The sequence below is a fragment of the Neofelis nebulosa genome, chromosome 14, assembly GCF_028018385.1.
Source record: "Neofelis nebulosa isolate mNeoNeb1 chromosome 14, mNeoNeb1.pri, whole genome shotgun sequence".
Classification (NCBI taxonomy): Eukaryota; Metazoa; Chordata; class Mammalia; order Carnivora; family Felidae; genus Neofelis; species Neofelis nebulosa.
Window position 1 is genome coordinate 54,873,202 of NC_080795.1, and position 23,909 is coordinate 54,897,110.

The following is a 23,909-nucleotide window of genomic DNA, read 5'->3' on the forward strand; positions in this document are numbered from 1 at the left end:
GGGGAAAGGAAGTCATTTGAGAATTTGAAAAAATGAATACACTAAAGTAGACTAAAATGAGATGATGGGAGTAAAATAGAATTTGAAAAAAATTTACACAAAAGTAAAGAATATAGCAGGAAAAAATTAAAGAAAAAATATTTTTAATAAAAATTAAAAATAAAAGTGAATTTTTTTCTCTTTCTGTATTCAAGAAAAAGAAAAGAAATGAAAAATAAAAGAGAAAAAAAGAAATCCTTTGAAAATTTGAAAAAGTGAATACGCTGTAGTAGACTAAAATAAAATGATGGAAGTAAAATAGAATTTTAAAAAATTTACACAAAAGCAAATAATATAGTGAAAAAATTAAAGAAAAATATTTTTAATAGAAATTGAAAGTAAAAATGATGTTTTTCACTTTCTGAATTCAAGAAAAACAAAAGAAACAAAAAAGAAAAAAAAGAAAAAGAAAAAAGAAAACAAGGAAATCATTTGAACATTTGAAAAGGTAAATACACTGAAGTAGACTAAAATAGAATGATGGAAGTAAGATAGAATTTGAAAAAAATTACACAAAATTCAAAAATATAGTAAAAAATTAAAAATGTTTTTTAATAAAAATTGAAAATAAAAATGAATTTTTATGTATTCAAGAAAAAGAATAGTGTAAAAGAGAAAAAAAAGAGAAAAAAATAAAGAATATTGAATAGATGGACCTGCTAATAGATTGAAATAGGACTGAAATTACTTCGTTTTCTCCTAGAAGTCAGACTATGTAGAGCTTTATAGTCCATAAACTAAGTAGGCAGTGAGACCTGTGTTCTTGAAGAGTGAGGTTGGCCCACTTGGGCGGGGCTCAGTGTAACAGCTCCGCTTTCCACTAGATGGCGCTGCTAGCCCACTGGGGTGGACTGCTGCAGGGCTTGTAGGTGCGTGTGCGCATGTGCAGGAATGGTGAAAATGTCGTCACCCAGTTGCCCAGTCTCTAGTATGGGAACTCCTTTCCCTCAGATCAACAATTGTGCACCCGTCCTCTGTCTTCAGCTTTTGTCCACACCCCGCTTCTTCACTATCCGTGACCAAGCCCCAGGTAGTACCCCTCTCCCGAGTCTTGTCTTAGATGCGGCTATTTTTCCCGGCCCCCTACTTCTGAAGGACTGTGACTTTGACCCGTTCCGCCCCTCTGTGGGAGGGTCTCACCAAGCAATGGCCGAATGCAGGCTGCACCTAGGAACACCTGCTGGACCCTGCTGCTGCCATTGAGACTGCGGCCAGGTGCCAGCCTGCCCCAGAAAAAGTTCATGAGTTATTGTAGCAGCAGCTTTTCAGGGATTATGGAAAATCACAACGCGCATCTGGCACCAGGCTTCACACTTAACGACCTTGTTCCAGCACCAGCGAATGTCGCCGTTTTCTGGGGTCTACTGGGACCAGGTGGCCACAGTCTCTACGAAATGCCCTTCCAGCAGTGGAACTTCTTTTCCCCGTGTGGCTCGAGAACCTCCCGGACCCCACTCTGCTCCTGGGGATTCGCCCTTCCCACCAGAGCACTGCCAGGTATCGAGATGCGGAGCTGCAGACTTTGCGCTCCCTTTGTTTACAGTCTTGGAATTTAAACCCTCTCCTTTCTCCTTTCTCCTTTCTCCCTTTTTAGTTTAGTCCCTGCGGCTGTTTCCAACTTTCCACTTTCTCTCCAGCTGCTTTTGGGGAGGGATGCTTTTCCCGTATTCTCCCCTGCCCAGTCTCCGTCCTCTCTCCGCCTGCAAAGGCAGCTCCCTGCCACCGCCAGCTTCTCTCTCCCCAAGTTCACCTCTCTGCGCCACATACCTGCTGAATTCTGTGGTTCAGGTTGTGCAAATTGTTGTGTTAATCCTCCAATCAGTTTTCTAGATGTGTAGGATGGTTTAGTGTTGGTCTGGCTGTATTTCACAGACGCGAGACACACAAAAAACTTCCATGCCGTTCTGCCATCTTGGCTTCTCCCAAATACTTAAGTTTTATTAAGGGTGGAAGGACACTTTTTTAGATTAGGCTGACCCAAAATCAGAGCCTGAGAAAAGGAAATAATTACATATGTTACATTTGGGAGTTGATCCCAGAAAGCACACAAGAAGGTGTGGGGAAATTAAGAGAGCAAAAGGAGAAAGCCAATGAAGCAAGCATGAGTGAGTGGGTTATCAATGTGGACACCTGGGATTCAGTTCCTCTGGGGCTCTTCTGAAAAACCATGAAGGACTTCAGTATTGTCTCACCAATGGAAGGGGAAACTGGGTTATTTGTCTATCAACTCTCATCCCTCATTGGTGTAGGGTTACCTGGTGTCTTGGGCTACCTTGCAAGTAAATTGAACCAGCTCTTGTGGTACTTGAAAAAGCCCTCAGACAGAGAAACAGAATCACACTTGACAGCACCTTCCTCATGACCTCATAACCTCCCCTGCACCCCGGATCTCCAAACACCATCACATAGGGGTTTAGGTTTCAACATACGAATTTTTTTTTGTTGAGGGGGGTCAGAATCATTCTACAGCATTCTGTCCCTGGATGTCCCAAATGTGTGACCTCACATACAAATATTTATTTCATCCCCCCCCCCCCCGGATCTTAACATGTTCCAGCATCAACTCTGATGTCTAAAGTCTGAAGTCTTATTTAAATTCTGTCTAAATTAGCTATGGGAAGACTTAGATATGACTTGAGATATGCTTTTTCTTGAGCAAATTTATTCTCCTGCTGTGGACCTTTGAAACCACACAAGTTACATGCTTCCAGAATATACTGGTGGGACAGACATAGGATAGACATTCCTGTTCCAAAAGGCAAAAGTGGGAAAGAAGTGTTAAATTAATTTTAGAAGGAAGCTATTGCCCTGAGGTGGTTTTAATGCCTTAGTAGCTTACATAAGCAAACCAAAACCTAAACCTGGAACACCTCATGTTTAAGAAACTGCAACCTAAAGACAACCAGTTACAAGCAGCCAACTAGACTTTCCCAAATAAGGCAACTGCTTAAGCTATAGCCAGTTAAATAATTTTCTTGCTTTGCTTTGTTTCTTTATCTTCTCTATACAACATTTTCTGCTAGCTCCTGTTGGTGGAGCAGTCCTAACCACTTCCAGTTTAGTGATATTGGATTTAAACTGTTTTTTTTTTGTTAAAATAAACTCTTGCCATATCAATATGGCTCAGTTTATCACTCAACAGAAGAAAGGAATGACGGGTCCCAAGCAAGCCCAAAGCCTAATGAGGCAAATTTCATCAGACCATAAGGCTCAAAAAGAATGCTCTTTGACTCAGAGTTCAGCTTCTCAAATGCGCAGGGGGTAGCAATCCACTCACACACCTTGGTGAGCCCCACTCATGCCAAGGCTCTCTGCTGGAATGTAGTGGCTTTGTCAGATGACGCTGTCCTTTAAAACCTAGGTGAAGGCGTCATTGATTCCTCAAAACTATCAAATCCCAAGATGAATTAATTATCTTTATTCTCAAACATTCCTTTGTTTGTGTTTCTTATCTGAGGGAATGACACAATCCAGTTGCCAAAATAGTCATAATGGATTCTTCCCTCTTGACACCTCCCACATTCCAGGTCACAAAATTCTATAAATTTTGGGAGGATGTTGGTATTCCCTTACTAGTACATTCCTTATTTTTTAGTGAAGGAAATGTCATTCAGACCTTCCCAAAAAACATAGATGTTGGCCTTCTGATTTCATTCTGACTTGCTTACGCCTCCATTCCTTCTGATCTTTTCCTTATTACTTTACCAAGGCAGTTCTGCATCTCACTTTTGGTGACTGCAGGCTATCATCATATCGAGTCTCTAGGGACATAATAATATCAAGGGAGAGTACTCCCGTACCAATAAATCTCACCTCCCCAGTCCTACACCCTAACTATTCAAATCCATGTCCCCATTTCTTGCTAGTATGTATTTGCCAGATGCTACAGCTTTTTTTGGTGGATAAGCTATTTATTCACATAGGACTATGCTTGTCTGCTCAGGATATGCTAGTTATCGATCTATAGCATATACTCTAAACCAGAGTAAAATGGGTTTTGGGAGCATGAAAGATATTTATATATATTACAAGTTTGTGTTGTCCTCCAAGGGACTACAAAACATAAACAGATATATGGTATATCTGCGGCACTAAAATTTAATCAGTGGGGTTAGTAAGGGAAAAATATCTAAGAAGGCCCTTAGGTAGATGATAATGAAAAAAGATTGAGAAATTTTTGTCTAGGTGCTACAACTGTGTTCTGCAACCTTGGCAATATTGACATTTTGGACTAGATCATCTTTATTCTGGGGCCTGTCGTTTGCATTACATCCCTAGTCTCTATCACTAGATGCTAGTAGCATTTTTCTCCTCCATCCCAAGTTGTAACAACCACAAATGTCTCCAGACATGACAGTGGTTCTCAAACTTTAGCACACATCACAATCCCCTGCATAGATTTCTGGGTCCTACTCCTTGAGGAGACCTGAGAATTTGTTTATCTAAATAACTTAAGGAAAGCATGGGTGATTTTAGTACCCCATAGGATTATTTTGAGGATTAAACAAAATGAGGCAGAGGACAGCCAGTACAAAAGCCCTGCAGTTGGAGCATGCTCAGTTTGGTCAGGGATACCAGTGGCTGAAGCAGAGTGAAAAAGGAGGAAAGTAGAAGTAGATGAATTAAGAGCAGTAGTGAGGCACCGTATCACGCAGAGCATATTGACCACAGTTTGGCTTTAAATTTAACTCTGAAAGTGATCAAGAGCCGCTAGAGTATTTTGAACTGATGCACGGTGTGACTTGACTTACACGAGGAGGTTTACCCTGTCTGCTTTGTAGGGTGTAGACTGAATGGAAGCAACAGCAGAAGCACGAATACTAGTTAAGAGGTTATTGCAACTCACGAAGAAATGTTGGGGTGTGGATTTATTGTGGAATTGAGGGAAAGCATCGGGTTATGGAGATATTTCCAAGTAAGAGTTGGCAGAATATGGTGGTGGATTGCATATGGTGTGATGGAGACAGAGAGGAGCCGTGGGTCAAGGACGTCCCCAAGGATTTTGGCCTGAACTGGAATATGAAGTTACCATTTGCTAAATTGGAGAATAATGTGGAAAAGGAAAGTTTTTGGAGAGAAGATCAGGAGTTTAGTTTTGGAATGTTAAGCTTGAGGTATCTCAAATGGTGATATTATGTAGATGATTGGATATATATGAGAGCACTGAATCCTAACCACTAGACCACCAGGGATGGTGATGATTGGATATATGAATCTGAAGTTCAGGAATGGGTCTTGGATAGAAATACAAACACCCAGTTATATTCCCACAGATAATGTTTAAAGTTTTGATATTGGAAGAGATTATCTAACAATGAATACAGATATAAAAGAAGTAACATCTGGGGTCTGAACCATGTATGCTAAGAAAATTTTAGTGTAATTAGAAACTAGGGTTATTATTAATAAAATGGATCATGAAGAATTGTTTTGCAAAAGTTTACAAGTAAGGTGATTGAAAATCGCACCAAATGTCTCCTAGTAAGACAATTGGGGCAAAAGCCAAAAGAAGTTATTAACCTTGGTCTTTAGAGTTTAGGGTAGGTTAGATTTATTGAAAAATTGAATTTGCATGTGTATCCATGGGCTATAATAATTACCTCTGGAAACCAATTATAGGAATTAGGAGTAGTCTAACACAGTTATTATTTTACTTGAAAAGGAGTACTGAAGTTTGTTTTATGCTGCATAAAGAACTTGTTTGATATATATTTCATGAGCCCCAGTTGAGAGGGAACATTTTATATTGGAATATATGAAAGCTTCTAATCAAACATTTATGTCAGCAAGAGTTTTCTTTTGTGGAAGAAAGTTAACGTGATAAAAAAGTAAAAAGGGCATAATAATGCCCTGAAGATGCTAATCCATTTTAGACAAGACAGAGGGCAGGGAGGAGCCTTGGTAATGGACAGACCTTGACAAGTGGCCTGAAGTCAAGAGCCTGAGCCATAGACATGGTTTTTGACCTCTGCTTCTGCAAGAAGCCTCTTACCCTTCCGTTCTCTTAGCTAACTCTGAGCTCATTCTGTTACACCTGCTTAATGACACAGCACTTGTGAGTGGTTGCCTTTAACTCTTTTCATACTTTTGCATTTGAATGGGAGGAAACAATGAAGTTTAGTTTAAATGAATATAGGATCTAACATGAGCAATTTCTGAAAGGGAGATGAGATGGTTTAAAATGTATTTATTTTACTCGGTGTAATATGTTTCTTTTCAACTTCTGTCTTTTCCAGCTATTCCAAGCTGACCCTCTGATGGCTTCTGGCATAGACTCACTCTCCCTGGAAAAGTGAAGGAATTTTCACAGACCTTGTGCATGACATCCACATCTTCACCAAGGCTCTCTTTTCTCTATCTTCCTCCATCTTCTCCATGGCTGATTGGAGATTGGAATAAATCTAGTGTTCTAGTAATGACCACTGGGCTCTTGATTTCAATTTCTTTATCCCTGTACCATGCTCCCTTCTCTACTCCAGTAAGTTTTTTTCTACCCATAGACTTGGGATCTGGTACACAAGGGAAGAACTCTGGGTGTATGAGTAGGTCAGAAGATCAAACATCCTCACCTGTTTTCCTCTTCTCACTGTTTTGGTCCAGTCCCAGGTCTGGGTATTGACCCATGTTCCCATTTCACTCATTCTAAGTAGTGTCCTTCTCTGGTGTCCCCTCCTCTCTAGAACTGGAGTCCTGACCTTAACTATGTATTATTTGACTAGCTGGACCAGTTCTCCTGAGAGTGGACCATCTTTCTGCTTGGGGTTAGTGTATATTTACAGATCTCGTGTTAATCAACTATTTCTTACTTGACAATCAAGTATGCAGCTGTCATCTGGTTGCTTTCTTCTACCTTCTTAATTATAAATCATAATGCTAACTAGTTCCAGAACCTTTGTTGGTGAAAGTTGGATCGTAAAACACTGTGTCTTGACCACGTGGGCTTCTTCTCTGGAATGATCTGGGAATATGTTCCTCGGACTCCCTCCTTCTTGTCTGGGTCTCAGTCATGTCCTTATTCGACCCCCTTCCCTTTCTCTCCGCCTCCCTTCTGGCACACTGTAGGCTTTTAATCATCTGTTAAGTAATGAAAATAACTTGAGTTAATAAAATATTAACACAGTAACATTCATTTATTATAAAAATTTGGTTTTAACTAACACCAAATTTTAACTTCCAGACTTAAGTGGAACACAATTTTGAATCCCTCTCGGAGATTCAGATTTACTTTCACTGAGGTTGTGTCAATTTCATGAACCTTTCTGAAGTCAGAAATGTCTTTTCAGGATGGAAGTGAGAACAATGATAGATCTTGTGTGTATTCCCCATGAGGATCAATCAATGCACATTTCCACGCACTTTCTTCCAATCAGAAGTGAGTGGTTTTTCCTATTTTTTTTCCCTTTAGCTTAGGTTGGAAAGTGATTTTTACTGGTAAATTTAATTTTACATAACCTTGGTTCTATTACTGTCTCTGATCTAATCACTTTTAAAAAGAGAATTGAAAGGCACCTGGGTGGCTCAGTCAGTTAAGCATCTGACTCTTGATTTCAGCTCAGGTCATGATCTCATGGTTCATGGGTTTGAGCCCCACGTTGGGCTCTGCACTGAAAGCATGGAGCTTTTTTGGGATTCTCTCTCTCCCTCTCTCTGCCCCTCTTCCTCTCATACTCTCTCTCAAAAATAAATAAATAAATAAACTAAATTTAAAAAAGATTTGAAACTACTTTAATGACAGCCTACCCGAATGCCTGACATTTGACCATTACCTGATAATATTTTAAGACAGAGATATAATTTCTTTACATCCTACTCCCAAAGTTATGTGCTTCAAAAGTACAGGTACCTTTGTTATTCCTGGAAGTGAGAAAAGCTTTGAGAATACTGTGCCTCTGCTCTCTGATCCCCAGAGCCTTTAACATAATAATGATGCTTGCATTTATGTACCATTTTATGCATTTAAAAAATGCTTTCACATACTCTTCTTGTAGCAGCCTAGCAAAATAAAAGAGCATGAATTTTGGCGTTAGGCAACCTTAGACTTAAAGCCCAGTTAGCATCCTACCATCTGTGTGGTCTTGGTCATGTTCCTTAATCTGTCTGCGCTCATTTTTTCAATTCAAAAAATGGGGGAGATGCTACTTATTTAGGGAAGTTGGGAGGATTAAATCACATAATATATGCACTGTTACTGGCACATGTAGACTTTCAGTACCTCCTGGTTTGATAGCAACCTGGGGAGATTGAGAGGAGTTGAAATAATAACCAACATAAATAACTTGCAGGGACTTTTTATATGTGTAATAGGTAAGTATTTCCTTCTCACACATCAGCACAAGAAATGTTATTTTGGTTTAATTTTTTAAGTCAAATAAAATCTCTATGCCCCTACTCTCTGTGGAGGTGAGAAATTAAATCTCAGTCATATGTTTTAGTGTCTTCTCACTCCTTGGATTCCAAATTTGGAGGGGGAAAAGAAGGATGCTTGTGTGCATATAGAAAGATGTGGGAGGTGGAATGGCCCTCCCAGTTCTTATAGCTCCTCTTTCTGCAAGAGCTACTTTCCATTTTTCCCTTCAGAGAGCACTGATGCTCTCTGTAAGCTCAGAAGTGCATTCCCTAGAGATCCTGTCCATGGACCATAGGCCTGGTCACTGAAGACCTTTGCTGATCAGTGTTTGGCCTCCATCAGTATTCCATAAGGATAACCCATCAGAGATAATCTCTGTATGTATGTTATCTCCCCAAGTCCCTAGACCCTACCCTGTCTAGGACAACTTCTCTTTCACTGGTCTCTAGTACCAGCACCGGCCTTTTATTCCTGTTCACTCCAAGGGTCTTCACCTAAAATTAAGCCCAGGGTGAGGGGTTATTCCTTATGCACAGAAGATTTTACTTTCAAATATCAGATTCTCTGAGATAGTGGAACTCAGAGCAGAGGGGCAAGTTTTGGTAACTTTTGGGAGAAAGGAAAGGAAACAGTAACACTCATTGTTTTGAGCACCATATATTAGTGAAAATAATATGTATGTTAATACCATAGTAGATCATTCTGCAATGATTTAGTTCTTTCACCACTTCGGTGATGTAAGTTCTTCAGCCACCATACCATGCTCAATAAGGAAAGAGGTAAATCCTGGCTTCCCACCCCATGAGGATTTGCCTCTTCCTAGACTGCAATACTGCTTCACTGTTAAGAGGGAAGAGGTCCTTCAGTGACTGGTAGTTCTGATCAAAGTCTTCTGAGAGGGTGTTCACTTATCCCTTGGCCTCAAGATATCTAACATGAACTATTTCTATGTTTCTAATAGAAACTAGCTCTTCCTTGATGTCACTTACCTCCTTCAATCCTTTTAAATGGAGGAGGTGTTTTCTTCTAACTTTCTTACCTCAGAACCTAGAAGTGGGATAAATATGTTCCCCTTTACCGCCATTGTTTCCTATTGATTCCAATGAAATAAAGTCTAGAGAATGTCATCCAGTTCTTTGTTGTCACCTGCACTTCATCATTCCAGTCGAGGGGCTGTGGAGACAAGGATACAGTCATACAAAGCATCCCCAGCACCTGTTTCAGTGGCAGGAAAAGGAAGGCATCGTGCTTAAGTTATCATAGGAGCAGAGCCTGAATTTAGACAAAGAAGTCGTATCATATGTCAAAAGAATATTTGGCAGCCAAAATGATTTTTGAGTAAAAAAATGAACCAAATGTGTTTCAATGAACTTTTCTATCACCTCTGGAACCAGATTTTTAGATTAAAAACTATTAAATTTTCTATAAATTTACTTCTTGTTAATTACATAACTATGTTCATAAATAAAGCAAACAAAAGGAACAAAGGAACGAAGCAGGAGAAGATGACAAAAAGGAAACAAATGATATTCCTATTGCCTCATATTAAATATAGGACCGAGGTCTGGTACTGAAGGCTAATTATCATGAGTAATTGCTATATGCTGAGTACATATTTTGCTGAATGTTGTCTAAGTATAAACTCAACTTATCTTTTTTTTAAATTGAGCCTACACCCTGAATAGCAAAAGAATAATTCCCAGACACAATTTTAGTAGCAGTTCTGTTTTCTTGCTTGAAACCTTAAAAATTAAAAAAAAAAAAAAAAGGTCATTGTTATTGGATTGACTATAAAGAAAATTTTTACCTTGTCTTATTCTGAGAGGTAATGATTTTGGTGGATTGCTTATTTTCAAGACATTTTCCCAAAAGACACTGGTTTGAGATCTCAGCCAAAGAAGATGAAGAAGGAGCCTGCTTTGCCACCAGATGGAAGCCTGTGGTAATCAGAGAAGTCAGGTTTCTGTCACCAGGCACACGTCACCCAGATGATGAAATCCCCTTTTTTCCACTATGCGCCATTTCCAGAAAGCATTAGTTAAAATTGGCTAATCTTTGCTCTGCATATATTTTTTCAACCTGATTATGTTATTTTCGGGGAACAAGATGAGATGCTAGGATCAAAATGTTAGACTCAAAATGAGACGTTTTCCATATTCATAACCCTTAGGTCATTGCCATATTCAGAACTATATTAGATAATAAAATTTAAAAGCCCATTTTCATTCCAAGATGCTCAATTTTAGTAACTGTTGAATTTCACACACCACCTCTTATCCCTGCACCAACTGCCTACAGGAAACACAGAAACTTAATTATTGACAGACAAAATATTTGCATCCTGTGGAAACCAGAATATTCCATAATTTAAGAATGTAGCAAATATTTTCCCTAAAGCCCGATCTTGCCCTTTGTTGTGGGCTGCATTTAAAACAAGCGGTATAACTTTTCAAGCTGCAATTGGGATCTTTTATCTCTTTTGAGGTCTGAACACGGGTTATTAGCTTTTCTTCCTCTTTAAAATTTTACTCTGCCTGCTCCTGCCACTTCTTCATTCATACGCTATGAAATACCAGCTTACAAACTGGTAAAGCGCTATGTACTATTTTATTTCAACATGTGAGTAATTTCTGTGCCATCCATTCACCAATTATGGTTTTTCTGTGCAAGAAGATCTTGTTTCAGAATGCCCATGATCAGATTTTATTTTTTCTTGCTTCACCTGCAGCTTTCTGCAAAACGTGTGCTTGAGGCACATGTCATTGCTGTGAATACATTGATTTGCTTAAAGGGGCCGGTGCTACGAAACTACAATTATATGCAAGTGCTTGAGAAATGTAAAGTGCTATGAAAATAAAAAACATCATTATTTTCTTATGGCTTATAAGTGACTTGCACTATAAGAATGACCTTTGGGAAGTCCTCCAAGTTTTTACTATCGTAGAAACAGCTCTGCTTCATGGAGACTTTCCAGTCTGGTGTTTGTACATCAAAACAAGGCTGTCGAAGAGGGTTGCTGTCCCCGAGACACAGAGGCTGGAGTCCTTTCTGTGCTTTGCCAATGGTTTGGCCATTTCATAACAGTGCTTCTGTGAAAAGGAAACAGGATTAGAGAAGAAAGGGCCATGAGATTAAGAAACAGTCTCCACTCTGTTATTTTTCTCCTACATAACTCTGGGCAAATCATTGAGCCTGTTTGGAGTCTACCTGTTTCCATATCTGTAAAATGAGGATGACTATACTTGTTACACCTAGCTCTGGAAAATAGAAATAATCATGAATTTCGAAGTACTACCCAAAGTTGGTTATTACTAAGATTTAATTACTGGTGTATTGTTTCTCATCGGAAAGTCATCCATCCAAGCTGTACTTTTTAAAAATTGTTTTCACTAAACTGCATTTTAATGGTATTCCGTAACCGAATTTGAGGGATATTATAAGAAAATCAAAACTCTTTCCTATTTGTTGTACTGTAAAAAAGTAATAGAGGAAATTGTTTACACCTTACATAGTGTCCTTTTTTATGAGGACCTAAAGACTTGACACATTTTTCTCAGATTATTTGGGTTTCTTTTAAACACAGCTTTCTGTTTTTTTTAAAGTCATGTAACTGGTTGTGTTTTCCTCCTCATACTAGCTTCTAGGCAGCTCTGAGTTAAATCCATGGTTCATATTTAGCAAAGTCTGTATGACTTTATGACATGTATTTTAACCTCACAACTATATTTAACTTACTGTTTCTGTGTTTTCCTTTTCTTCATGATTTCCTCACTTTACCCTCTTCATATGCTGCATGTATTTTGAAAATGACATGATTTTTGGAATGAGGTTGTATCTAAATATAAAATGTAATTTCTCCTATAAGACAGAATATTTGAGGGGAGCCTGGGTGGCTCAGTCAGTTAAGTGTCTGACTTTGGCTCAGGTCATGATCTTGCGGTTTCATGAGGTTGAGCCCCACATCAGGCTTTCTGTTGTCGGTGAAGAACCCACTTCAGATCCTCTGTCCACCCCTCTTTCTTTCTGCCCCTCCACTCATTCTCTCTCTTTCAAAATAAATAAGTAAATAAACTTAAAAAAAAGATAGAATATTTGAATTATATAATAATAATTGCTAATATATATCGAACACTTACTATGTACTAGGACCTATGAAAAACCCTACATGATATGTCACTTATTCTTCACCATGGAAATGGTGTTATTTCCTATATTTTACCAATGAAGAAATTAAGCCTTTAAGAGTTTAATCAGCTCATCAAGGGGCTCACCACTGGTAAACGGAGGTGCTAATACATTTATCTGATTCCAGTATTCATGCTGACTAGTCATTACACTATCCTGCCTTTTCATGCCAATTATAATAATGTGACAAATGATTGATATTGTAGAATTATCAAAGGTTTTTGATATAGTAGAATATTTAATCTTTATCAAGAGCGTATGCAATTTAAAGAAAATTAAGTGTTTTAAGACCCTATTATTCATATCTTTGCTTGAAAATTTGATAGAGAAGATGTTTTGCCACCCTTGTCTCTATTGCCCAAAATGGTATCAGTGTTTGTCTCCATATGTGACTTGGTATTAAAACCAAAAGAAATGCATGCCTCTTAATGACATATGGAGAAACATATCCAGCCATCCTTTTTTAGAATGTAACAAATACCTTCTGGCACTTTCTGGCAATCTTCTGCCATGGTTTGTTCCTTCAAGTTGTACTTCAAATACCTTTACTACTCTGTCTCTCTCTTTTTTTTAAAGTTTATTTATTTATTTTGAGAGAGAGAGTGTAAAAGCAAAGGGGAGGGGGAGGGACAGAGAGGGAGAGAGAGAATTCCAGTGTACAGCCTGACATGGGGCTCAGTCTCACGAGAACATGACATTATGACCTGAGCCAAAATCAAGAGTCAGACACTTGGGGGCACCTGGGTGGGTCGGTTGGTTAAGTGTCTGACTTTGACTCAGGTTATGATTTAATGGTTCCTGAGTTTGAGACTTTTGGGATTCTCTCTATCACCCTCTCTGTCTCTGTCCCTCCTCCACTTGCTCTTTCTCTGTCTCAAAATAAATTAATTTTAAAAAAAAGTCAAACACTTAACTGACTGAGCCACCCAGGCTCCCTGAGGCAATGATTTTTAAGAGAATTGAAGGAGACAAGATGTGTGTCCCTTTAATGTTCGAACAGGTCTGTGTGTTAACTAATAGGACTGGGAGCAGCTGGAGCTATAAGCATATTGTTCATAAAAACTCTTAGATGATTTTTGAGCATGATATTTAGAAAGAATGAAATGCCTTTGCAACTGTGTTATCATTCCAGTACAAACCTGCATAGGACAAAGATCAAGAGGGAACACAAAAGATCTGCCAAGGACAACAAATCAGACCATGAAAAAAAAGGAGGATAAGAACAGAACTATCAGGGAAATTGTTTGCTTAGCCAAAGTTTGCTAAAAGTTTCATTAAATCCTTATTGAAATATAATGAAAATTGAATTTCTCAACTTTGTCTTTTATTTTTAGAATTTTTTGTGTGTGTGCAGGGCCATTTTATCTATTATGCAATATAGGCACAGTTCCTGGGGCTATAAACTTTCAGAAGATCCACAAATAAATGTGTCACCTAAAAAATGATCTATTAGCTCTAGAATATGAAAGAAACCCCTGTGAGTCAAAAGGAATTAATACTTAATGAAATATCCACAAAACATAATATCACATTACTTGTCTGGCTGCAATTTCACCCAACAGTTATATCTTAGGATAGAATAATAATAAGAAAGATGGAATATTTGTCCTCAAATACATAAAATTATGAAAATACTTTCTAAAACTTTCACAGCAAAAATATTCTTAGTGTGTGATGTGGGTGTTTTAAAAACACGTTTGATATGCAGGGAGATCTTTAAATTAAGAAGATTAAAATTAAGAAAGTTGTCATAAAATAATTCAAAATGAGTTTATGTACATATATGTTTTAGTTTTCTATTGCTATGTAACAAATTACCACACATTTAGGAGATAAAAACATCCCATATTTATTATTTCACAGTTTTCCTGTGTGAGGACTCAGGCATGTGTTATCTGGGTCCTTTGTTCAGGGTCTAACCAGATTGAAATCAAAGTGTCGGTTGGACCTGTGATTGTACCTGGAGACTTAATTAATTCAGTTGGTTAAGAGTTATCATGGGAGTGACATCCATCAACTAGGTCACATTATGTAACATAGTTAGGAGAATAGCATCCATTACCTTTGCTATATTTTATTGATAAGAAGCTAGTCATAGGTCCCACCCACACAGAAGGGGAAGGGATTATGCAAGTGAGGAGTGGACCATACATCCTAAAATGACTTACTGGGGGTTTCCTTTGGATGTGTCTGCCACAGTGTTTAAAGTTAGCTTTTTTCCTTTTTTAAAAAGGATTTTGAAATAATTGACAATAACTGACCCCTTACGTGTGTGTGTGTGTGTGTGTGTGTGTGTGTGTGTGTGTGTATAAATGCATGCTTATATATCTGTGTATAAATTTAGTGTATTACAATCAGATTACATTTGGTACAAATTACAATTAGTCCTTACAGTTTTGTGTGAGTATATGTGTTCTTGCACTCCAGGCTGGAGGATCCAGGATCGCTCAACTTACAGTGTGAGTGATTCTTGAAACCTACCTATTTTTGGAATGAGTCTGGTAACTGGAGCAGAAGCTTTGTTGGAGAGGCCTTGCTTGTAGTTAGGACTTCACAGATGGAACAGAATTCTGAAGATGAAGTGCAATTTGGTAAGTCTCAGAAATAATGGAAATTTGTTTGCTTGGATTAGATTCTTGAATTTTTGAAAGGCACATGGTCTTGAGGGGTAGAAATATACATCTAACAGCAGTAGCAAAATTTTAAGATGAAGATGATGACTGCTAGAAGGGAGGGTCTCTGAGTGATATTATTGGTTTTTAACCTATCACATTTGTGGTCAAGCTGTGAAGCAATCCTATATGATAGGGAGTTGCATTTGCCAGAACCATAAAGCATTAAGATGGCTGTATATGGTCATAGCTCCCAGTTAAAATTTCTACTCTGAAGAAATAAGCAATATGTATTTGGAAAATAGTTGCTTCTCTGTAGATGTGCTTTACACCACAGCCATCTGAAGAACTTTCAAATTCAGTATATTTTGATGTCAGAGCAAATAAAAACCACATCTTTAATTAGTGAAAATGTCTAGTCTTCTCCATTTTTATTTTCTCTTCTACCAATTATTGCAGATGCTTGAACTAGCCTCCTCAGCTGCAAATTGATGGATACAGAGAACCAGCCACATGGAGTGTTCATATGATTGTTGCCATCTGTCTTTAAATATAACATTCTACCATGCGTCTCTAAGTAACAACAAAATCTCCACCTGGAACCACTAATGAAGCTTGAGTCTACATTTCCCAAACATACAGATTATGGAAAGATCAAGAACTAAAGAGAGAACAAGATAACTTATATGAAGAAAATATGAATATTATAAAAGAAGATAGGAAAAGTGAAAGAAAGTAGGGAATTAATTGAACAGCAGGAAGAAGATGGACAATTTCCAAGAACAATATATTCCTCCCACTCTAAAACTGGGGAGTTTAATTTCCTCCATTTCTTTCATAATTACTGAGAGAAACTCTTCAGAGCTAATACATTTTATTTGTTCAGTTAGAAAATACTTATTATGCAGGACCTACATAAATGTCAATAGAGTTGTTTTGACTCTTTATTAAAATTTTATATTCTTAGATACTATATACTATACTACATTTTAAAATAGCCTTCACGAATAGAATTGCTCTACTTTTGTTGCTAAATTTGGAATGAATTAGAAGAGCTTTAGAATGCATTAAAATTAACTTTATGCGTATAAAATCACCTTTTGAATTTTTTTTAATAAAACTGGTTTAACCAAATTTAAGCTGAAGGAGACTTTATGAACTGATTTAAGAAAAGCAATTGCATCCTGGGACATCATAAAATGAGCAAGTTTCAAAATAATTAAGCCCCCTCTTACCTGTAGGGAGATTTCTAATTAGAAGTTTCTTCTTGGAGAGTATAGTATTGTGTCATCAAACTTCAGTCCCTTCTTAATATGTCCTGGATATAGACCTTCAATTAAGGAAATTCATGTCCAAATACTCCATTTAAGAGAGTAGATTTGCACTGCCTACTTCTCAAACTAAGTGGGATTTTGGAAACTCCCCAATTCTTTTTCAATTCCCAAAGGAACGTTACAATTTACAAGCTAGATAATACTTTTTAAAGACAGAAAGTGCTTCCTCTATATTGATACTTTATTTTTTTTCAAAAAGCATTAGAGGCCATGAAGGGTGAATCTTTATACTACCTAGACAGAAATTGGTAGCTATGTAGAGAATAAAGATATTATCTTATTTGAGTCATCTTCATATTTTGAAACACTTTGTGACTAGAGAATAAATGCAGATGCTTAGCTTGACTCAGAAGTCTTAGATGGAATGAGAGCATATGTAAAACTAAGTCTAAGAACAATACACTCCTTGTTGTTGAAAGAAGAAAACCATCCACATAAAGTCATTAGAGTTTGACATTGAAGATCAGTCCAGAGCTGGAAGATTCTAAGTTGGACGACTGATGATCTATCAAGACTGGAAGTGAAATGTTCAATGACTAGGTGTCACTGAGAGAAATACTCTTGGCCCTATAAAATACACAGGAAATGATATTTCATGGAAAAGCCCTATACAGTACCCCAAATGAGTCATTAATGGAGTCAGGATAAAATGGAAACTTATGATGAGCTTCTTTACTAAATTAAACTGACTTTAAAAAATGAATTAACTTCCTAATATTAAAATAGAGTTCATTATTAAGAAACCGGAAAACATCAGAATACTGGTTGAAAGAATAATCTGAAATCACAGATTAGAACCAATTAAAAAAAAACTACATGTATCCTCTTATTGGGCATTTTCAAAATTTAGAATATTATTATAGTTTTTATGTTTGCTATGAAAACAGCTAAATCTAGTTTCCTGTTGTTTCCTACAGTGTTTTAGATGCCACAAAGGTGAGAGGCTGGCCTTCTTCCATTTATAACATTGTGGTTGGGAATATGTTTTTCAGTTCATTAATTCAATAGAGGAGGAGAGATAAGTAACTGAGTAAATAAAGGGATTATTATGTTGCTCGATTGAGGCAGCATTATGAAAAGGAAATAATAGATTTGAGGTGAGATTAGTTGTATGGATTTATAAGTAATTTGAACTTTTTGATTCTCAATTAAAAAAATTTAAAATAAGGATAACAACACCTATTTAAACATGTTGTTGGGATGTATATAGAGTTTGCAGAAATCATCACGTGAAAACTTATACTGATTTTTTATTATTGAGATATCTAGTAATCTGGAGTTTATTGGAGGAAATGAAAGGTAATTCTTTCAGATACCTTGAAATTATAGACAAAGCCCACAGTTAGATTTTATTCTCTATATAAATAAAGTTGAGCTTGATCATACAAAAGAGATTACATGGTTAAATTTTACAGCAAGGAATAAAGTTTAGAACATTTTGTTTCATAGGCATCCAGTTACTTAGGGCTTTCTGTCAGCTGGCTCACATTGTATCTCCCTGTCTGCTAAGATTGGTTGGGTAAGGGGCACCTGGGTGGCTCAGTCAGTGAAGCAGCTGACTTCGGCTCAGGTCACGATCTCGCGGTCCTTGAGTTCGAGCCCCGCGTCGGGCTCTGTGCTGACAGCTCAGAGCCTGGAGCCTATTTCAGATTCTGTGTCTCCCTCTCTCTCTGACCTTCCCCTGTTCATGCTCTGTCTCTCTCTGTCTCAAAAATAAATAAACGTTAAAAAAAAAAATTAAAAAAAAAAAAAGATTGGTTGGGCAAGTTAGTTGAGCTTTTTTTTTTTTTTTTTTTAGCAGGGAAGTAGAACATGAGGTGAATTCTCAACCTAAAAGAATGACCTTGGGATAAGTTTAATTGAATTATTCTATCTTGGCACATTTTGGGAAGGTATTATAAAAGAGATATAAATAAAGTCTTGAAAGATGGTAGTTCACATTTCGTTGGTCCCAGGGACTGTATAAGAGCAATGGTAACATAAGGAGGCAGTCTAATACACCTTGTCATCCAATGTAAGATCAAAGATTCGGTTGTGAATTTAGCGGTAACAGGATGAAGGAGGATGTTCAGCCTGATTTAGTTTCCAGCAGTGGGTCTACCTCCTGCTATGGCAAATGTAGTTTTCTTTGTGGTCCAGCCAATATATTAGGGAACTAAATTAGAGTTTGGAATCAAAACCCCAGGTAATAAGTATTTCTCTACCTCTCCTTGGTCTTTATGCATACACATCACTGAGAGGTGTTTTATGGAGGGATGTGTGGTTAAAGACAATGTGGATTTGAGATCTTAGGTTCCTTATATCTCTGTCTATATATTTATATGGATACATTGCTTATCTGGAAAATAGGGTTTAGAATGTCTACCTAACTTTTTTTCTTACCTTACATAATTGAGTGAGACTTGTATGTGGAAGAGGTTTTGGAAAAAGTTGATTATTCAATACAAACCTGAGGTGACTAGCAAGAACTTTTGTGAAAATTGTACAGAGGATGAGATAATAAGAAGCCCTCTTTCATTTTTCTCTAGCTCTTTGTTTACCCCTTTTGCTTTATTTTCAAAATAAGAGGAATAGGAAATGAATTTATATTCAATATTTTTCTCTTTTCAGAGCTTGCTTACATAGTGATTTCAATGTCACTCTTGAAATGAAGAGTTGAAGGACAACACGTATAATGGTTGAGTTCAGTGTCACTCTTCAAATGAAGAGTTGAGGACAGCATGTATAATGGTCAAGATCACGGATTCTGGAGCCAGGCTTTTGGGTTTGAACCTTGTCTCCGTCACTTATTCTGACCTTTCATAGGTTGTTGAGCATCTCTACTCCACAATTTCCTTTTTGTCAAATGGGAATAATTCTACACAGTTGTTGTGAGGATTAACTGAATTATTTCATGTGTAATACTGAGAATCATGCCTAACACTTCCTAAATTCTCAGAAATTGTCAGCTATTTTTCTTCTTCTTAATCTTATTACTGCAAAGATAGCCATTAATTTTTTCCAGGAAATTTATGACAGCTCCAGGCTGATCAACTGATTTTTGAACTTGTGGGGAGAATGTAAAAGGATATTTGAAATTAGTTGCTTGACATTTGCGGTACCAGTGCCTTGTTCTCCAGAATTGTGGCATTCTGACTCACAATAAATTAAGACTTTACTCCACATTATTATTATTATTATTAGTAGTAGTAGTAGTATATTTGGTGATGAGTTCAGCTTTGGCGGGAGGTACAAGGATTATGTTAGAATTTGCTCTATATGACAAACTGAAATCAGATTAATCAGAGGATTCTGTCATAGCAAGAGGTTGCAACAGCTTGTGTGGTATTGGATGCTGAACATGACTAAGGAGTATATGACTCCATGATACCTTCCTCCTTCTGGTGCCTGTGTCTATTGTGTAATAAATATGGCTTAATCTCTATAGCTACGAACTGAGGCTAAACATTCTTCCTTTCAGCTAGAAACGTGAGAGCTTTAGGTTCCTTATTGATATTGTGTCCTGCAGAAAGAAGTAAAGCTTTAAAATTAAGCAAATCAGTTGCACGTTTGATTGGCAGATTGCACCTTGGGAGAGAAATCTTCCTATACCTATCTTTTTATCTTTACTACTTTCTTTGCTAACTTACATGTCTCACAAATTAGACACATAGTTCAAAGATGAAAACTACTCAATAAACAAGAAATTCACATTAATTTGTACAGAGGAGTCACCTGCCTAAGTGGAAAGAAGGAGCCCGTGGTTTCCTTGTTCTTGTTTACAATGCAGGAGTCACTGCAACACAAAATATATTTTGTGTTGTTGGATTTGATAGGAATTAGATGTCATATTTCTCCCCCATAAGTTTTATCTCTGATGAACAAGCTAGAAGCATTGATTGGGAGCTCCATTTCCAGACATTATTTTGAGATACAAATGTTCATCTGAAGGTGACTGCCATTTTAGGGGCAGCATGCATTGAAAGACTGACCTTATTTCCTCTTCTATCAAAAAACAAGACAAAACAAAAAAACCATGCAAACTTTAAACAGAGAATGGCATACACACAGAAATGTGTACAAATTATAAGCATATAGTTGAATGAATTACCATAGTGTGAATCATAACATTGTAAACATCCCTAAGTCTTTCTGTGCCCTCTTCCAGTCTCCCCTCTCTCCTTCCCCAAATGCGACCACCATCCGGACTTCTAACACTTTTAGTTTGCCGAGTTTTGAACTGTATATCAAAGGAAACATACAGTATATACTTTTTTGTTTCTGGCTTTCATTTCTCACGATAATATTTGTGAGAGTCATCTGTGGTGGTATGCATGACAGAAGTATGGCCGACTCTGTGATTATTACTCTATGCACATTCTCTAAGACCTACCGCTGTAGTGAAGGAGGCAGAGTCCTACCTGCCTGAATGCTTTCTTTGGCATCTGAGGACCTGAAGTCCAGATTACTGTGGATTTAACTCTCCTGCAAATCTCAGTCAGTGACTGACAGGAGCTTGTGTGTAAACAAACTCTCTCACTCCTTGGGTGGAATAACTCTGGGGGATGTATCTTATACCGATTCTTAGAGTTCTCCAGGAGGAATAAGCTTTACCTACTCACAACAGTAACTGGCTCTTTCTGGCCAATGTACCTTTTATTGGCTACATTCCCTTCCCTGTCTCATTTTTGCACTTCTCTAGTAATGTTTCCTGAATTCAACTTCCAAATAAATGAATTGGGCTTGAATTCTTATCTCAGGGTCTGTTTCTGGAAACTTGATCTAATAACAAGTAATTTGATCAGTTTCATTGCTCTGTGGTATACTATTATATGAATTTATGTCATCATGTCAATAAGCTATTGTTAATAATATTGCTGTGAATAGTTCTTACACCTTTTGGTTAAATGTATGATTCGGGAATTTCTGGGTCAGATTTATGTAATATATTCAACTTTGGTAGATGATACTAAAATATTTTTCAACGAGATTGTAACAATTTATACTATAAAGAGAATTCCAATTGCTTATAGTGCTGGAGAATTTCAGTTGCTGCATATCTTTGTCAATTTGTTATTTTCTTTCCTTTTCATTTTAGCCATTTTGCTAAGTATATAGCAATATTCATTGTGTTTTTATTTATATCACCCTGAAGATAAAGGATGCTGATTACGTTTTCATATGCATATTTGCCATTTGGATATTCTATTTTGAAGTGTCCTTCTTATGGACTGGATGTTTGTTCTTCTCCAGACTATATATTGAAGGCTCAGTCCCCAGTGTGACTATATTTGGACATAGGGCTTTTCTGGATATAAAGTTAAATGAGGTCATAAGTGGGGGACCCTGATCTGATAAGATCAGTGTCCTTACAAAAAGAGACAAGAGAGTTCTCTGGCTCTCTTCCCCCTGCCCACATGCACCAAGGAAAGACCATGTGAAGGCACAACAAAAAGGTGGCAATTTGCAAGCCAGGGAGACAGTCTCATCAGGAAGTGCATCAGCTGACACCTTGATCAAGGACTTCTATCCTCTAGAACTGTGAGAAAATGAGTTTCTTTTGGTCCAGCTACCTGATTTGTGGTGTTCGACTGACTAATACAGATTTTGGTTGAAAAGTAGGGTGCTACTGGAACAGTGGAAGTGGATTTTGAAGTACACACTAAAAAAAGCAGAGGTTGCCTGCTTTTGTGAAGGGATTGTTGGTGGAAATATGAATGTTAAAGGTCGTTCTGGTGAGAGCTCAGAAAGAAAAGAGGAGAGCTGCAGAGGAAACCTCTACCTTTTTTAGAGAATAAATAAATAATCCTGAACAGAAGGTTGGTAGAAATACAGACATTAAAGGTCATTCTGGTGAGAGTTCAGATGGAAATGAAAAACAGGCTTAGAAACTGGAGGAAAGGCGATCCTTGATACAGTGGCAAAGAACTTGACTGATGTGTTCTACTGTTTTGTGGAAGATAGAACTTGTGAACAATGAAACTGGAGATTTATCTGAGGCGGTTTGTAAGCAAAATGTTGAAGGTACTGCCTGGGTCCTTCTGACTGCTTATAATAAAAAGCAGGAAAAGAGACATGAATTGAGGAAGGGATTGTTGATCAAAAAGGAACCAAATTTAAAGATTTGAAAAATTCTCTTGAGTCTCTCCGTATTGCAAAAAAAGAGGAAGCTTGTTGTGATGAAAACTGTAAAGGTGTGGACAAACCCATCTGATAAGGACATCATGGGTGTGACTCATGGACTTAATCAGCCATCTCCGCAGGAGCCAGAAATAGAGATGGAATTATACCAGCAGAGATTCTGCCAGTTTGCCAGTTTGAACTAAAGGGGAGAGAGAAAGCAGGATGGAGTGAGGGAAAGCTGTCAGATGTCTTGGATTCTACAGGACCGGACCATAGAGCTATCTGGCTGTGAATGTGCCTGCCCCAGGGGAAGGGACGAATGACCAACAGAGGTCATCCGAGCTGCCACTCATCACAGGCCCAGGGAGCTGGCTGTTTCCTGTTTCAGAAAGCCCTACTGACACGGTTCGCACATTGGGCCAAGGTGCCCCACTGAGCCCAAGAGATGCTGCTGTCCCCACAGAGCTGTGGGGGTAATGCTGCCACACTGGTGAGCCCGGAGGGTGGGACATTGAGCCAGAGGGACAATTCTTAAGTCTTAAGATCTAATGGAATTTGCTTTTTTATCTTTTAAAGCTGCTTGTTCAATAAATTTATTGTCTTTACCTGAAAAAATCCTCAAAGAAAATTGCAGCTTAGTTTTTTAGCTTTTAGAGGCCCACTCCGGAGCTCGGAGGAAGTTGGTCTTCTGAGCTACTCAGTCTTTCTTCTCGGCAAGAAGCATTTTGAGATGATTCCACTTTCCCTTCTTAACATCTTTCTTAGGCTTCTTTTCATAGACTGGATTCTCTTGTATAGCAGCCTGAGCTTTCTGATACATTTCCTCTCTTACATTTGGAGCTGCACTGTTCTTTATATATTGACACAATTGTTTCTTGTAAGCATCTTCATCTTCTTCCATGAGGGAAATGCATGTAATCTGCAACGTTCTGACCCATAATGTGCTTCTGATGTAATTCTGCATTGATTTCCTTGTTTTTTGAATCATAACCAAGGAGTCATTTTGTTCTGTGAGTGACAAACAAGCCTCTGTCCACAGCTTACCTTCAGGGTCCCATTCTGTTCTAATGGAATTAGCTGGGTTCTGGAATTGTTTGGGATCTGCCACCCCTTTCTTTGTTCTTATCTCTCCCTTTTGGAATGGGCATGTCTATCCCATGCCTGTCTCACCATGGTATTTTGGAAACACATAACTTGTGTGGTTTCACAGGCTCATAGTAGAGAGGAATATTGCCTTAAGAGAAATTATTCAGTGATTCTCACCTATAGCTGATTTAGATGATATTTAGA

The 23,909-nt window shown here is 37.8% G+C and overlaps 2 long non-coding RNA genes across 2 annotated transcripts; one reads left to right on the plus strand and one right to left on the minus strand.

Annotated features, from left to right (window-relative positions):
• The first annotated feature begins 696 nt into the window (after nucleotides 1-696).
• Nucleotides 697-9,517, plus strand: LOC131494452 (uncharacterized). The gene is made up of 2 exons (XR_009253411.1): nucleotides 697-1,536; nucleotides 6,276-9,517. It is a non-coding gene; the product is annotated as an uncharacterized LOC131494452 (long non-coding RNA).
• Nucleotides 6,212-23,909, minus strand: LOC131494451 (uncharacterized). Its single transcript, XR_009253410.1, has 7 exons — nucleotides 23,226-23,909; nucleotides 15,053-15,141; nucleotides 11,297-11,475; nucleotides 10,194-10,323; nucleotides 9,426-9,559; nucleotides 7,883-8,031; nucleotides 6,212-7,113 (listed from the first exon to the last, which is right to left on the minus strand). It is a non-coding gene; the product is annotated as an uncharacterized LOC131494451 (long non-coding RNA).